Source organism: Cherax quadricarinatus, chromosome 25 (genome assembly GCF_038502225.1).
Source record: "Cherax quadricarinatus isolate ZL_2023a chromosome 25, ASM3850222v1, whole genome shotgun sequence".
NCBI lineage: Eukaryota > Metazoa > Arthropoda > Malacostraca > Decapoda > Parastacidae > Cherax > Cherax quadricarinatus.
This window is the reverse complement of record NC_091316.1, coordinates 28,711,115-28,729,414: the sequence shown is the minus strand read 5'-3', so window position 1 is coordinate 28,729,414 and position 18,300 is coordinate 28,711,115. Positions and strand designations below refer to the sequence as shown.

General features: G+C 41.4%; 1 protein-coding gene across 1 annotated transcript in view; it reads left to right on the top strand.

The window, feature by feature from the left end:
• The first annotated feature begins 1,473 nt into the window (after nt 1-1,473).
• The window catches only part of LOC128689984 (venom carboxylesterase-6), a 190,215-nt gene continuing 173,388 nt past the window's right edge, over nt 1,474-18,300 (top strand). Inside the window, exon 1 of the mRNA XM_070088676.1 lies at nt 1,474-1,547. The gene's annotated coding sequence lies outside the window, so the exon portion shown is untranslated. The remainder of the gene's footprint in view (nt 1,548-18,300) is intronic.

Below are 18,300 nucleotides of genomic sequence, written 5' to 3'. Positions count from 1 at the left end.
AAATATTGTTGATCCTCTGTCCCACTCGAACCGCTATCTTGGCTTCCAGATGCAAAAGGTCACCACCAGAGGGCAGGCGTAGCAACTAGGCGAGCGTCCTCTCTCCCCGGAGGTCGAGAGAGGAATGCCTTGATAATTGTATTGATTGGGTGTTGGGATAGAATCAGGCATATGGCCTGAGAAATGCTTTAACTGTGAATTTTTAATAATGTGACTATTGTATTACATGTGTAGAATCTTTGTGTTCATGATGCTGTATAGCCCTTGTGGCTTAGCGCTTCTTTTTGATTATAATAATAATAATTTGTGTTCATGATAGTGCTCAATATTATGTCATTGTATTCTGTACTTTAATTGGGTTGGGATTAGGTGAAGGGGCGAAAACACAACCGGGATGGGGGAGGCTCCCCACAAGGTTGTGCAGGGGTTGAGTTTGGAATAGGTAGTTTTAGTCTGAGAAAGTAGTATGTGTGTTTAATGAACTGCGTAGTGTAATGGCAATAATGTACTATGAACAACCACCATTACTGGTGGGCGTAGATTGTACAAGCTTTCAGTGAAGGTGAAGAAGTCAGTCAGGTGGTAAGTACACTTACTCTGAAATATTAATGTATATTGTAATCTTGTTTGATTGAAGTAAAGTATCATCCTGTGTAAGAGGTTGTTTTGATAAGAACCTGCCTCGCGTGGGCCAGTAGGCCTTCTGCAGTGTTCCTCCATTCTTATGTTCTTATGTAACCATGTAATTAGAATAGGTGTTGAGGGATATAAAGAAAGGGGGGGGGTAACATGTGCCTGCACGAAGTTGTACGTGCGGTGTGTACTTAGGCAATGTAAGTTTATAATTCTGTGGAAGATTAGGATCTGTGTTATTTTATTTATTTAATGTAGTGTAATGTTTTAAATAAAATAAAAAAAAAAAGTTTTCTCCACCCGAGAGAAATTTTCATTCCCTGAAACAAGGATGAAAGTATAGTCAGTAAAGATACGGTGAGAGAAATACACCCTTCAGAGTATATATCTTGAGGGGGAAGATTAGGTTACCAGTAGGAGACTATTAAAGATATATTTGGCAACCCTGATGGACAACCAGTTTTCTCCTTATATAACCTCTGCCTCAATCACATTTTCTCTATTCTACAATGTATTGATAATGGTTATAATCAAAACAGCGAAATTAAAAGAGGTTGACTGGTAAGCCAGCAGAAAGCCTCGGTCAGATGACGAATAGCTCCAACTGTGGGTCATCATATGACTAAGACCATCGTCAGGAAACACTTGTCCTGTTTCCTGACAAATATTACACCTACCACATTTCCTTAAAAACTGTTTAACTAAATTAAAATACTTATTGCACTGCATATATTGTAGCGTTTTCATGATATGGATGAGTTTCCTTGACTTAATGTTATTTTTTTTATATGTGCGTGCCACTACTGCGCATCTTAAGGATATATTAGAGGTGATTGTTGAGCACAGCCCTCACAGTCAGTCGTGTGTCAGCAACTGGACTACGCTCCTCTCTCCTACCGTCATACATCTCTCCAGTTAAGTTTTTAGTAGTGATTATATTACATATTTTTAACGAGGTAATAATTATAGTGTTAGCAAAAGAGAGAAATTGTTATAGAATTCTTAGAATTTTATCGTTCTATTAAAAACTTCTTTTACTTAATATATATATATATATATATATATATATATATATATATATATATATATATATATACATACACTGATCACTGGCTGAAGGAGACTCGAACCTACGAACCTTGGCACAAAGTACGCAGTGCTATACCAATCTACCCACACTGGACAATACCTTGGTATGCAACTATTCTAATTACATACGGCATGCCTTGCATGCCAAGGTATTGTCCAGTATGGGTAGATTGGTATAGCACTTCGTACCTTGTGCCAAGGCTCGTAGGTTCGAGTCTCCTTCAGCCAGAGATCAGTGTTTGTGTATATTTCGCCTGCTCTTGCGAATTCCTTGCATATATATATATATATATATATATATATATATATATATATATATATATATATATATATATATATACTAGGTAGTAGGTTGGTAGACAGCAACCGCCCAGGGAGGTACTACCGTCCTGCCAGGTGAGTGTAAAACTGAAGCCTGTAATTGTTTTACACGATGGTAGGATTGCTAGTGTCTTTTTTTTTCTGTCTCATACACATGCAAGATTTCAGGTACGTCTTGCTACTTCTACTTACACTTAGCTCACACTACACGTACATGTACAAGCATATATATATACACACCCCTTTGGGTTTTCTTTTATTTTCTTTCTAGTTCTTGTTCTTGTTTATTTCCTCTTACCTCCATGGGGAAGTGGAACAGAATTCTTCTTCCTTAAGCCATGAATGTTGTAAGAGGCGACTAAAATGCCGGGAGCAAGGGGCTAATAACCCCTTCTTCTGTATATATTGCTAAATGTAAAAGGAGAAACTTTCGTTTTTTCTTTTGGGCCAGGGGACAGAGGAGACAGTCGCACGCGTTTGTGCTCCGTCAAAAACTGCGTGTCTTGATAGTAGCAGAGGGAACAGAATGCGTGAAATAAGCGTGTGCAACCATAAAGTGCATATACTCCTTTGAACAAACAAAAAAGGAATATCAGTGAACGCTAAATAGGAAAATATGGATTATAGGGTCACATGGAGAGTGCCGGTGGAGAAACGGTTACCGTGGGAAATACACCTGACCAGCACTAGTGAATTATTGCCGGATGTCGACACAAGTGGAAATAAACAAATATTGATCTATCTATAAGTAATATAGTGAGTGACAAGGATATATATGTGCAGTGACATAGTGAACTAAATTGTAGATAAGAGTAATCTTAATTATCCCCCAGTATAGCGTACAATACATAGTGTAGATAGGGGAATATCTTACAAGCGACTGGCACTAGCGAACTATTGCCAGAGGTCCAGTGAAGTGTTAATAACGGATAAGTAACTACTATAGTCATAAGAGATGAAACAAGTGGTGGTAGCACCGAGGTGCAGGGAATCACAGCATACATAAATTGAGCATACAACCGTTACCTCTACTAAACAGGAAATAATCTTTTCCTTAGAAGTGTAGGGGAAAGTTAGCGTAGGCCTAGCTGCTGTGTAAATAATAAAACAATGATCCCACTATAGCGCAGTGAAAAGTGTATTTTGAAAGAATACAGTGTATATCCTTGAGATAAACAGTGTACAGCACTACATAAAAGGAATTTAAATAATAATAATAATAATAATGATAGTAATAAAAATAATAGTAATAAAAATAATAGTGAAGTGTGGCAGTGTGGGTAAGTCCTGCCTTTCTCACACCCACCCTACACCCACCACCCACCCTACACCACCACCCACATACTGCAAACTTGGTTCGTATAAATACATCTTGCATATTACTGGCACCAGCAAGAGAAAGGTAAAGTGGAAATAAGTTTTCTTCCGTGGCATACGGAGTGTAGCAGGATACAGACAGGATGTCAGCACAGCATATATGTGGGACATGTAAAAAAATCCTTGGAAGGAAATCCAGAATCACATGCAATCTATGCTCTTCCAAACACCATATCTCTTGTACTAGACTAAATACAGCCTCAAAAATGACCTCGAACTAGCAAGGTGCTTCTGGTTGTGCAATAAAGATGTAGAACTTTGGGGAGGTATCAGAAAGGTACTAAGGAGAGTAATAAATGATAAAAATAATCAAGAAAACAAGGATGACCTCTTGGATAGTCTACCAAAAATATATAAAACATGGGAGAAAGAGATAGTGTATCAAAAAATGCAGAATGTCCATACCACAACAGATGACTCGAAACTATCTAGTCACCCACATGGTGCTAAGCCAGACCCATCCCCCAGTCATAGCACTAATACCCACAGTGCTGGTGCTGGCCCAGGCTCCCCCAGTCATAGCACTAATACCCACAGTGCTGGTGCTGGCCCAGGCCCAGGCCCAGCTGCTGGCCCAGGCTCAGCTCCCAGCCCCAGTGCTGACCCAGACCCAGCCCCCAGCCTTACTGCCAGCCCAGACTCTCCTAGGGACACTACCAAAACCACCACAAAAACAGTAAATATACAACCATCATTGCACAAGACCGTGGCCCAGAGTACAGATGTTGAAGAGGAGTCTCCTCCTTCTTCCTCTACTGGGGAAAGCAGATGGAATCCAGGACGGGGTGGCCCTGGCTTGGATACTGAGGATTATAGTGCAGTCCCAGAACCTGCAGAAATTGACAACACACCTCCCAACAATTCTCAACCAAAGGTGAATTTGTGCAAATATTATGCTTGGGGCATCTGTAAGCATGGAATAACAGGGAAAAAAATGGGACATGCAACTTTGAGCATCCCAAAACATGTAGCGACCTCCTGTCTAAAGGAGTGTGTCGTTCTTCTTCCTGTACATTCTTTCACCCAAAAATGTGCCACTCCTCGGTCCTCCAGAAGCAGTGTTACAACATCGACTGCCCTGCATACCATCTAAAAGGGACCAGGAGGCACAGACCCCACAAGACAAACAATAGTAGCTACGACAACCCAACTCCAGGTGATTTTTTAGTGGCAGGAAACGGAAAAAGAAAATGGAAGGAAATAAAAATAGTCCACCACTTTGGAGCCTTGTTGGATTGAAGGCGCAGCCAGTGGCCATCCATGGCCCTCCAGAATTACAACTACTGATGCCAATAACAAAATCCCCCCAACAAACACAGAATACAACCTCGTTCATATTTGCTAATATACCTTTTATCAGTGGACTTCTAGAGGAGTCTAATGCAATGTTTGCAGCCTTCACAGAGACTCGCACAAAAGATCACTTGGACAGTGAAATATGAATAAGTGGTTACAACCTTTTTAGATGCGACAGAAAAAACAGGCAACAAGGGGGATTTGGCCTGTATGTCAAAGAGTCCCTTATCTGCACGGAGTTGCTGAACACCACAGATGAGGTAGTTGAAGTTCTATCAATAAAGATCGAGAACCAAAACCTAGTCATTGTCGTTGTATACAAGCCACCAGATGCAACCTCACAACAGTTCAAGGAACAGCTACTGAAAATTGATTACTGTTTGGAAAACCTTCCACCTCCATCGCCAAACATCTCACTGCTTGGTGATTTCAACCTAAGGCATACAAAATGGAAGAATGTAACAAATAATGTTATAGCTGAAACAATCCCCAGAGGTAGCGCAGATGAAAGGTCACACACACATGAGCTACTAAGTCTCTGCGAAAAACACACCTTAAGCCAGCAGATAGTGGAGCCAACAAGACTAGAAAACACATTTGACCTTATCTTCACAAATAATGAGGACCTGATAAGAGACATATGAATATCAAAAACAACTAATTCCGATCACAACCTAATCGAAGTCCAGACGTACATGCATAGGGGTCCTGATCAGCAGAATGCATGTACCTGTGAAGGTGTCTTCACAAAATGCAACTTCAACAACAAGAACATCAACTGGGACCAGGTAAACCATGTCCTAAACGAAACATGTTGGGAAGATGTCTTAAATGACATGGATCCAAACCAGTTCCTTGAAAGGATCAACTTCCTGGCAGCCGAAGCATGTTCTAGGCATATTCCCCTAAGAAAGAAGAAGAGCAGGAGTAAACTGGAGAGAGAAAGATGCTCCCTCTACAGAAGACGACGAAGAGTCACTGAGCTCCTCAGGAGTGCTTATCTGATACACGAAAGGAGGCGCTGACCAGGGAAGTGGAAACTATCAAACTTAAGTTAAATGACTCTTACAGGAACCAGGAGGGGCAGGAGGAGCTTAAAGCTATTAGTGAAATTAAAAGAAATTCAAAATATTTCTTTTCATATGCCAAAAACAAGGCAAATACCACATCTAGTATCGGGCCTTTACTCAGACAGGATGGGACTTACACAGATGACAACAAGGAAATGAGTGAAATATTGAAATCCCAGTACGACTCAGTGTTTAGTGAACCACTAATCGGTCTGAGGATCGACGACCCAAATGATTTCTTCATGAATGAGCCTCAAAACTCCATAAATGTATGCCAGATTTCCGACATTACCCTAACTCCGATAGATTTTGAAAAAGCCATTGACAACATGCCTATGCACTCAGCCCTGGGCCCAGACTCGTGGAACTCTGTTTTCATTAAGAACTGCAAGAAACCCCTCTTGCGTGCCCTAAGTACACTATGGAGGAGGAGCTTGGACATAGGTGAAATTCCAGTCACTTAAAACAACGGATATAGCCCCACTCCATAAAGGTGGCAGCAAAGCATTAGCTAAGAACTATAGACCAATAGCTCTAACGTCCCACATCATAAAAATCTTTGAAAGAGTGCTAAGAAGCAGGATTGCAAATCAGCTGGATTCACAAAATCTGCACAATCCGGGGTAACATTGGTTCAGGGCAGGTCGCTCCTGCCTCTCACACCTACTGGATCACTATGACATGGCCTTGGATGCACTGGAAGAAAATCAGTACGCAGATGTAATATACACAGACTTTGCAAAAGCATTTGACAAATGCGATCATGGCGTAATAGCCCATAAAATACGTGCTATAGGAATAACTGGGAAAGTGGGGAGATGGATCTTCAACTTCCTAACAAATCGGACACAAAGAGTAGTGGTCAACAGAGCTAAATCGGAGGCTGCCATAGTGAAGAGCTCTGTTCCACAAGGCACAGTACTCGCCCCCATCTTATTTCTTATCCTCATATCAGACAGAGACAGAGATATACATCACAGCACCGTATCATCCTTTGCGGATGATACTAGGATCTGAATGAGGCTGTCATCTGCTGAGAACGCGGTTAACCTCCAAGAAGATATAAACAAAGTTTTCCAGTGGGCAACGGTAAACAATATGATGTTCAATGAGGACAAATTCCAACTACTCCGTTATGGAAAACTGGAGGAGATAATAACTAGAACAGAGTATACTACTGACTCCGGCCATACAATAGAGCGAAAAAATAATGTAAGGGACCTGGGAGTAGTAATGTCTGAGGATCTCACTTTCAAGGATCACAACAGTGCCACGATCGCACGTGCAGAGAAAATGATAGGATGGATAATGAGAACTTTCAAAACGAGAGATGCCAAGCCAATGATGATCCTTTTCAAATCACTTGTTCTCTCTAGGCTGGAATACTGCTGTACATTAACATCTCCATTCAAAGCAGGTGAAATCGCAGATCTAGAGAGTGTACAGAGATCCTTTACTGCACGTATAAGTTCTGTCAAGCACCTTAACTACTGGGAATGCTTGGAAGCACTTGACTTGTACTCGTTGGAACGCAGGAGGGAGAGATATATCATAAGGAATGGTCCCAAATCTGCACACAGAAATCACTCCCTACGAAAGTAAAAGACTGGGCAGGCGATGCAAAATGCCCCCAATAAAAATTAGGGGCGCCAATGGTACACTAAGGGAAAACACCTTAAGTGTCCGGGGCCCAAAACTGTTCAACAGCCCCCCATCAAGCATTAGGGGAATTGCCAATAAATCCCTGGTGGCCTTCAAGAGAGAGCTGGACAGATACCTAAAGTCAGTGCCGGATCAGCCGGGCTGTGGCTCGTACGTTGGGCTACTTGCGGCCAGCAGTAACAGCCTAGTTGATCAGGCCCTGATGCATTGGGAGGCCTGGTCATGGACCGGGCCGCGGGGGCGTTGATCCCCGGAATAACCTCCAGGTAACCCCGCCTCAGTGGGATACAGCCAGTGTGTTGAAAGAAAAAGAATATATATATATATATATATATATATATATATATATATATATATATACACATATATAAATATAATATATATATATATATATATATATATATATATATATATATATATATATATATATATATAATTTTTTTTTTTTTTTTTTTATTATCACACTGGCCGATTCCCACCAAGGCAGGGTGGCCCGAAAAAGAAAAACTTTCACCATCATTCACTCCATCACTGTCTTGCCAGAAGGGTGCTTTACACTACAGTTTTTAAACTGCAACATTAACACCCCTCCTTCCGAGTGCAGGTACTGTACTTCCCATCTCCAGGACTCAAGTCCGGCCTGCCGGTTTCCCTGAACCCCTTCATAAATGTTGCTTTGCTCACACTCCAACAGCACGTCAAGTATTAAAAACCATTTGTCTCCATTCACTCCTATCAAACACGCTCACGCATGCCTGCTGGAAGTCCAAGCCCCTCGCACACAAAACCTCCTTTACCCCCTCCCTCCAACATTTCCTAGGCCGACCCCTACCCCGCCTTCCTTCCACTACAGACTGATACACTCTTGAAGTTATTCTGTTTCGCTTCATTCTCTCCACATGTCCGAACCACCTCAACAACCCTTCCTCAGCCCTCTGGACAACAGTTTTGGTAATCCCGCACCTCCTCCTAACTTCCAAACTACGAATTCTCTGCATTATATTCACACCACACATTGCTCTCAGACTTGACATCTCCACTGCCTCCAGCCTTCTCCTCGCTGCAACATTCATCACCCATGCTTCACACCCATATAAGAGCGTTGGTAAAACTATACTCTCATACATTCCCCTCTTTGCCTCCAAGGACAAAGTTCTTTGTCTCCAGAGACTCCTAAGTGCACCACTCACCCTTTTCCCCTCATCAATTCTATGATTCACCTCATCTTTCATAGACCCATCCGCTGACACGTCCACTCCCAAATATCTGAATACATTCACCTCCTCCATACTCTCTCCCTCCAATCTGATATCCAATCTTTCATCACCTAATCTTTTTGTTATCCTCATAACCTTACTCTTTCCTGTATTCACTTTCAATTTTCTTCTTTTGCACACCCTACCAAATTCATCCACCAATCTCTGCAACTTCTCTTCAGAATCTCCCAAGAGAACAGTGTCATCAGCAAAGAGCAACTGTGACAACTCCCACTTTATGTGTGATTCTTTATCTTTTAACTTCACGCCTCTTGCCAAGACCCTCGCATTTACTTCTCTTACAACCCCATCTATAAATATATTAAACAACCACGGTGACATCACACATCCTTGTCTAAGGCCTACTTTTACTGGGAAATAATTTCCCTCTTTCCTACATACTCTAACTTGAGCCTCACTATCCTCATAAAAACTCTTCACTGCTTTCAGTAACCTACCTACTACACCATACACCTGCAACATCTGCCACATTGCCCCCCTATCCACCCTGTCATACGCCTTTTCCAAATCCATAAATGCCACAAAGACCTCTTTAGCCTTATCTAAATACTGTTCACTTATATGTTTCACTGTAAACACCTGGTCCACACACCCCCCTACCTTTCCTAAAGCCTCCTTGTTCATCTGCTATCCTATTCTCCGTCTTACTCTTAATTCTTTCAATAATAACTCTACCATACACTTTGCCAGGTCTACTCAACAGACTTGTCCCCCTATAACGAAAGTTATCATTTTAAGGAAGCCCCACTATATATATATATATATATACATATATATATATATGTCGTGCCGAATAGGCAGAACTTGCGATCTTGGTTTAAATAGCAACCCTCATATTGCCATATAGGACAAGTGAAAATTTGTGTATGCAATAATTTCGCCAAAATCATTTTGAACATAATGAAAAAAATATATTTCACTGTGTTTGTTTAGTATTAAATTACTGTAAACAAATCTAAAATATATTTAGTTGGGTTAGGCTAAAATAAATTGATCTTGTTATAATAAGGTTAGGTAAGTTTTCTAAGATTCTTCTGGTGCAAAATTAAAATTTTTTACATTATCATTAATGAAAAAAATATATTTTTAAACGTATAAGAGAAAATTTCAGAAAGGACTTAATTTTAAATAAGTTCTTGCTAATTGACCAGTTTTACATATTCGGCACGACATATATATATATACATATATATACATATATATATATATATATATATGCATATATATGTATATATATATGAGTAGTGAACTTTTCCTCTGGGGGGCTCCTTCCGGTTTAGGCCTTCTACAGAGTGACTCCCTTTTCACACCTAGGTGTTACTTCCGGTTTGACCTTGACCTTGACCTCGCCCTCGAGACTACCTCACCCTTGACCCCTCAACCAATACCCCCGCCCTCGACCCCCCTTCGCGACCCCCCGTCGCGCAGCGCGCCCGCCCGCGCCCTTCGCGACCCCCGCGCACGCCCTTCGTGACCCCCGCCCGCGCCTTCTGCTGCGCCTTCTGCAGCGTCGTCCGGATCGCCCCCGCGTCTCGAATTTTTTTCCGATTTTTTTCGAATTTTTTTTGAATTTCATTTTCTTGTGCTCTCCATCTCCTCGGATCAAGTTTTTAAGGTTCCCCCTCCGACTTTCACCCCCATCCCAAAATTTCTCGAAATCAAAGTCTCCATCTCCTCGGATCAAGTTTTTTTTGGATCCCCCCTATGGGGTTTTCGAAATTCTCCATCTCCTTGGATCAAGGTTTTTTGGATTGTCCCTCCTTCCACCCCCAACCCCCACCTCAAATTTTTCTCGATAATACAAGTTTTGGATTCCCCCCTATGGGGGTTTTGAATTTCTTATGAGCTCTTCTGATCAAATTTTTGAGGTTCCCCCCTCTCGCTTTCACCCCCATCCCAAAATTTCTCTAAAATACCAAGTTTTTTGGATTCCCCCCTATGGGGGTTTTCGAATTTCTTATGATCTCCTCGGATCAAATTTTTAAGGTTCCCCCTCCCACTTTCACCCCCCACCCCCCCAATCCCAAAATTTCTCGATAATACAAGTTTTTGGATTCCCCCCTATGGGGGTTTCGAAATTCTTATGATCTCCTCGGATCAAGTTTTTTGGATCCCCCCTATGGGGTTTTCGAAATTCTCCATCTCCTTGGATCAAGGTTTTCTGGATTGTCCCTCCTTCCACCCCCAACCCCAATTTCCCAAAATTTCTCGATAATAAAAAGGACTCTACTTCCTCGGATCAAATTTTCTCGATAATGCAAGTTTTTGGATTCCCCCTATGGGGTTTTCGAAATTCTCCAATTCCTCGGATCAAGTTTTTGGAATCCCCCCCTATGGGGTAAGTATTCAAATGAACTCCTCCTATGGGGGCATGCTTACTACAGGTCTAAACAAGTCAAATGACCTAAGAAGGGTGTTTACTCGGCGGTCAGTGACGTCACGCGCACACAGGTTGAATCAGGTCGACCCTATGTCAGTGACGTCACGCGATGACCCCACACACACAGGCTGAAACTTGTTGAGCCTTTTAGTTCATTAAAGTTAATAAGGGGACATAGTACCTACATTATAGGGAAAACATTTTCACTCTTAACCCAAATTTTTCATCATCAGAAAGTCGCATTTTTTTCGTTAATACCCACAATTTCTTTACAAAATACAACACAACATTATCACAAAAAACTAACTCAAACTAACCCAAAGTTAATTAGGGGACACAGTACATCAGAAAAAGTCACAAAAACTAACTCAAACACTTTTACTTTGAACATCACCAAAACACTCTCATAAATCATTTGAACACTCACATAAACACCTTTGAACACCTTCAAAACACTCTTGAACACCTTCAAAAACACCTTTGAACATTTTCAATCAACACTGAAACACTTCCAAAAAACACAATTTGAGTACTCCCAATTACACCACTGAATACTACTAAAACACGCTGAATTCAATCAAAACACCCTTGATCACCTTCAAAAAACAACATTTGAACACACTCAAAACACCTTTGAACACCTTTGAACATTTCCAAAACACTATTTGAGTACTCCCAAATAAGATTTGACATCTCTAATTTATCTGCACTTACACATTTCATTAAATTACAACTCATCCCTCAGTCTACAGACTAGGCATTTTCTTTTAACTCCACGCCTCTTGCCAAGACCCTCGCATTTACTTCTCTTACAACCCCATCTATAAATATATTAAACAACCACGGTGACATCACACATCCTTGTCTAAGGCCTACTTTTACTGGGAAATAATTTCCCTCTTTCCTACATACTCTAACTTGAGCCTCACTATCCTCATAAAAACTCTTCACTACTTTGAACATCCCCAAAACACTCTCATAATCATTTGAATACTCACATAAACACCCTTGAACACCTTTAAAACACCTTTGAATATCGTTTTTAAACTAATTTCATCACAACCCACTTATATCATCTTTTTTTCGGTAACTCTAATTCGACTACACTACCCTCATCAATTACCAACAAATTTTACTCGTTTTAACTAATGTCATCACTGTAACCAAGATTTTCACAAAAAACTCTGACACCTAACACACACGCACACACACACCCCACAACACCCACAACACCCACAACCCACAATTTTTTCTCGTTTTAACTAATTTCATCAGAAAGTCACAACAACAACAACCCACAACCCACAACACCCACAACACCCACAACACCCACAACACCCACAACACCCACAACACCCACAACCCACAGCACCCACAACACCGACAACCCACAACACCCCACAACCCACAATTTTTTCTCGTTTTAACTAATTTCATCAGAAAAAGGCACAACATCCACAACCCACTTCACCCACAACCCACAACACCCCACATCACCCACATCCCACAATTTTTTCTCGTTTTAACTAATTTCATCAGAAAAAGTCACAAAAACAACCCACTTATATCATTTTTTTCGGTATCTCTAATTCGACTACATTACCCACAACCCTCATCAATTACCAATTTATTCACATTTTTTTTCCCCCTTCTTTTTACTGAATCTTAAAAGTAATACACATTCCTCCCTACAGTACTAAAATTCTAATAAAATCCTCTCCATACCCATCTCCTTGTATCCACATAAATTAATATTATACTAGTATCAACTACCCAACTATTGCGACATGTTTCAACACCCTCCATTCTTTTCCAATATATCATAACTTTTCATTTCTATAATTTCTTTTTAAAATATTCACACATTACCTTTATAATCAGTAAAATCTCCCCATATTTCTAATTACAACCCTCCCCATACACCTCGCCATCTCACCCGCATTTCTTCACATCCACTCACCCATCTCCCAACACACCTCTTCTGAACAAACACAAAATCACATTTCACATCCACAAATGCATCTCAATTCCATTAAAATCACTATAATCAAGATATTCACAAAACTCTATGACCACCTAACACACACACACACACACACACACACACACACACACACACACACACACACACCTACCTAACCTTAACCTAACCTAACCTAACCTATCTTAACCTAACCTAACCTATCCTAACCGTTCCTAACCTATCCTAACCTAACCTTACCTAACCTAACCTAACCTAACCCAACCTAACCTAACCTAACCTACCCTACCCTAACCTACTATCCTAACCTAAAATATATTGGAACACTTCCAAAATACATTAGAGTACTCCAGAATTACTTTGAACGACTACATTTTTGGATATTTCCAAATTAGTTTTGAAAACTTTATCGTAAAATCGAACATTATTTTCTTGTTGGTAAACACTCAATGGTAGAAATATTTACTCGAATTCCGAATAGAAACACTTTCCTCGCTCTGAGAGACTCATTGAGCTTATATGCCTTACCCCAAAAGTATTGCGTCATGATTTTTGTACACCCCTTCCCCCTCCGACGCCACCATGTAATGCGGTTTACACCCAAGGTAGAAAATCATACGGCCATCTCCTTACCCTACACCTGCGTCAACTGAGGACAGACAGACGCCATGAAATGCGGTTCACATCCAAGGTAGATTTAAGATAATCATCGCCTTAACGAACACCTGAATCAACTCACCTAACCGAACCTAACCTAGCCTAACCTAACTTAACCTAACCTAACCTAACAACCTAACCTAACCTACCCTAACCTAACTTAACCTAACCTAACTTAACCTAACCTATCTTAACCTAACCTAACCTATCCTAACCTAACCTAACCTAACATACCCTAACCTAACTTATCCTAACCTAACCTAACCAAACCTAACCTAACCTAACCTAACCTAACTTAACCTATCCTAACCTAATCTTACCTAACCTAGCTTAACCTAACCTATCCTAACATAACCTAACCTAACCTAACACCATCAAACACCTCCGAATACTCCCCAAAACACTACTGATTACTACCAAATCACCACTGAATACTACCAAATCACCGTCAAAATCACCAGAAACTAAGTTTAACATCACCATCCAACTTCCTTTTTATAGAAATCCCCTCAAATCACTATATCCAAGAACCTAACCATTCCTAACCTAACCTAACCGAACCGAACCTAACCTAACCTAACCTAACCTAGCCTAACCTAACCTAACCTAACCTAACCGAACCTAACCTAACCTAACCTAACCTAACCTAACCGAACCTATCCTAACCTAACCTAACCTAACCTAACACCATCAAACACCTCCGAATACTCCCCAAAACACTACTGATTACTACCAAATCACCACTGAATACTACCAAATCACCGTCAAAATCACCAGAAACTAAGTTTAACATCACCATCCAACTTCCTTTTTATAGAAATCCCCTCAAATCACTATATCCAAGAACCCAACCTAACCTAACCTAACCTAACCTAACCTAACCTAACCTAACCTAACCTAACCTAACCTAACCTAACCTAACCTAACCTAACCTAACCTAACCTAACCGAACCTATCCTAACCTAACCTAACCTAACCTAACCTAACACCATCAAACACCTCCGAATACTCCCCAAAACACTACTGATTACTACCAAATCACCACTGAATACTACCAAATCACCGTCAAAATCACCAGAAACTAAGTTTAACATCACCATCCAACTTCCTTTTTATAGAAATCCCCTCAAATCACTATAACCAAGAACCCAACCTAACCTAACCTTTCCTATCCTAACCGAACCTAACCTAACATTACCCAACCTAACCTAACCTTACCTAACCTAGCCTAACCTAACCTATCCTAACCTAACCTAACCTAACCTAACCTAACACCATCAAACACCTCCGAATACTCCCCAAAACACTACTGATTACTACCAAATCACCTAACCTAACCTAACCTAACCGAACCGAACCTAACATTACCCAACCTAACCTAACTTATCCTAACCTAACCTAACTTATCCTAACCTAACCTAACACCATCAAACACCTCCGAATACTCCCCAAAACACTACTGATTACTACCAAATCACCTAACCTAACCTAACTTATCCTAACCTAACCTAACCTAACTTATCCTAACCTAACCTAACCTAACTTATCCTAACCTAACCTAATCTAGCCTAACCTAACCTAACCTTACCTAACTTATCCTAACCTAACTTATCCTAACCTAACCTAACCTAACCTAACACCTTCAAACACCTCCGAATACTCCCAAAACACTACTGATTACTACCAAATCACCACTGAATACTACCAAATCACCATCAAAATCACCAGAAACTAAGTTTATCATCACCATCCAACATCCTTTTTATAGAATGAATATTCTTACCGCATTTTATGTTGCATATCACATTTCCTCTTGCACATCATCCCTAAACATCCTTCCTTATTCATTCCGTATATCTCCTAGAGTTGTTTTAACCACCGACGGACCCATCACGACGTAGGAGCCAGAGGAACCATCACCACTCCAACACCACCTACTACACTCTTGCTCCTAATGTCATGATGGTCCCGTCGGGGGTTAAAACAACTCTAGGAGATATACGGAATGAATAAGGAAGGATGTTTAGGGATGATGTGGAAGAGGAAATGTGATATGCAACATAAAATGCAGTAAGAATATTCATTCTATAAAAAGGATGTTGGATGGTGATGATAAACTTAGTTTCTGGTGATTTTGATGGTGATTTGGTAGTATTCAGTGGTGATTTGGTAGTAATCAGTAGTGTTTTGGGAGTATTCGGAGGTGTTTGAAGGTGTTAGGTTAGGTTAGGTTAGGATAAGTTAGGTTAGGTTAGGATAAGTTAGGTTAGGATAAGTTAGGTCAGGTTAGGTTAGGTTAGGCTAGGTTAGGTTAGGTTAGGATAAGTTAGGTTAGGTTAGGTTAGGTTAGGTTAGGTTAGGATAAGTTAGGTTAGGTGATTTGGTAGTAATCAGTAGTGTTTTGGGGAGTATTCGGAGGTGTTTGATGGTGTTAGGTTAGGTTAGGTTAGGATAAGATAGGTTAAGTTAGGATAAGTTAGGTAGGTGTGTGTGTGTGTGTGTGTGTGTGTGTGTGTGTGTTAGGTGGTCATAGAGTTTTGTGAATATCTTGATTATAGTGATTTTAGTGGATTTGAGATGCATTTGTGGATGTGAAATGTGATTTTGTGTTTGTTCAGAAGAGTTGTGTTGGGAGATGGGTGAGTGGATGTGAAGAAATGTGGGTGAGATGGCGAGGTGTATGGGGAGGGTTGTAATTAGAAATATGGGGAGATTTTACTGAATATGAAGGTAATGTGTGAATATTTTAAAAAGAAATTATAGAAATGAAAAGTTATGATATATTGGAAAAGAATGGAGGGTGTTGAAACATGTCGGACATTTGCTGCCTGACTACGGTGGAGTGCGGTTGTGCTCAGCACCCCTCTGCTGTTTTCAGGCGAGCTACCACAGTACATCAACAACCATTGAGTAGTGAGGACGTGCGCTGCTCATTTTGGGATATCAAAATGGCTGAACATACAGTACGGAGAGTAAATACTATCTGCATAGAGCTGGTTCGTGGTATGTTAAGTGGAGATACGATGAATGAACTTCTCCCTAACATCATCAGGGACACATATGGTATCCCCAACGAGGAATTATATGGCGTCGCTCTTAATGGTTTGACAAGAATCTTAGTGAAATTTCTGAGAGCCGGCTTCTACACAAGAATTGTCGAGCAGTACCAGGAACAACGCATGAGTGTGAATTCAGCGATGGATGTTGTGTTACATGATGTTTCTAAGTACTTCACATGGGTGAAGGTACGGAATGTACCCTTCGAGGCCACGGCATATGGACTACAGGAGTTTTTTCGCAGTTATGGGACAGTGCATTCTGCAACCATGGGGGTATGGAGGGATGGTCCGTATGAAGGAATGCCGGAAGGTTCTTACACCCTTAAAATGTCTTTAACAAGGCCTATACCATCCTATGTAACGATGACCGGTTGTAGAACACAGGTTTATGTGTACTATGCGGGTCAGAGAAAAACATGTCGTCTGTGTAGCTCTTATGAGCACATGGCAGCCCAGTGTCCTAGGAGGCGGGCTCCTCGAATTCTGGAAACGCCGATTGTGATTCAACAGTCGTGTGATTTGGTGCCTGGCTCTGTTGCCTCGGGAGGCCGGAGGCCTGATCTCTGGAGCGAGGAGGTCGACCGGGAGGTGGCGGAGGAGGAGACGTGTGTCACTATCCCAGGGGAGTCAGGGGAGTCGAAGGTGTTATCTGAGGAGTCTTTAGTCCAGGAAGCTTCGACTCAGGAGGGTTTACTGGCAGATGTCATCAAGGATTTTTTGGATGGGGATGAGCCCGGTGCAGAAGGTGTCCTCAGTTTATGTGAAGTTGGAGAGCTGGAGGGCCACAGATTGTGGAGAAAGACTTGAGTAAGAAAAGGCTGGAGCATGTGGTGGCCGTGGAGGTACACCAGGAGGATTCGTCTGAGGGTGAGATGTGTGTAAGTGGAAGTTCTAGAAAAAGAACTGCGGCATCAGAGATAGACGAGGTTATTACCCCGGGGCAGAGGCCGGGGAAGAAGTCATGGGCAGCGGTTGTGGAGCCGATGCCACATAGTGGTAGAGGTGCGCCTGAGTTGCACAGTGGGAGAGGGAGGGGGGAGGTGACTGCACAGGATAACTCGAGTGGTAAGGGAATACGTAATGTGAAAAGTGCAGCGAGTAAATCCCAGCGCCATAGGGGAAAGCCGCCCCTTCTATAATTTTTAGAAGTGTCACACTTAATGTCAATGGACTTAAGACTGAGGTTAAGAAAGTTTGGTTGGAGTGGTTTTTACGGCGGTTTGATGTAGATATTTGCTTTTTGCAAGAGCATAATCATAGGGCTGGTTGTGTGTTGTGGTTAAAAGGATATCGGATGTATGTTACCAGTGGTTTGCAATTGAAAGGTGGGGTAGCAGTGGCGATAAAGGAGACCAGCCCCTTGCGTGTCATCGGCTGGGAAGAGGGGGGGGGTGGGAGGGTCGTGAGGGTGGATGTTGTCTGGGGTGAGAGTCGAGCTAGTTTTGTAGGAGTTTACATGCCAGCAACTAGCAATACCAGGGTAAAAGTAGATTTTGTT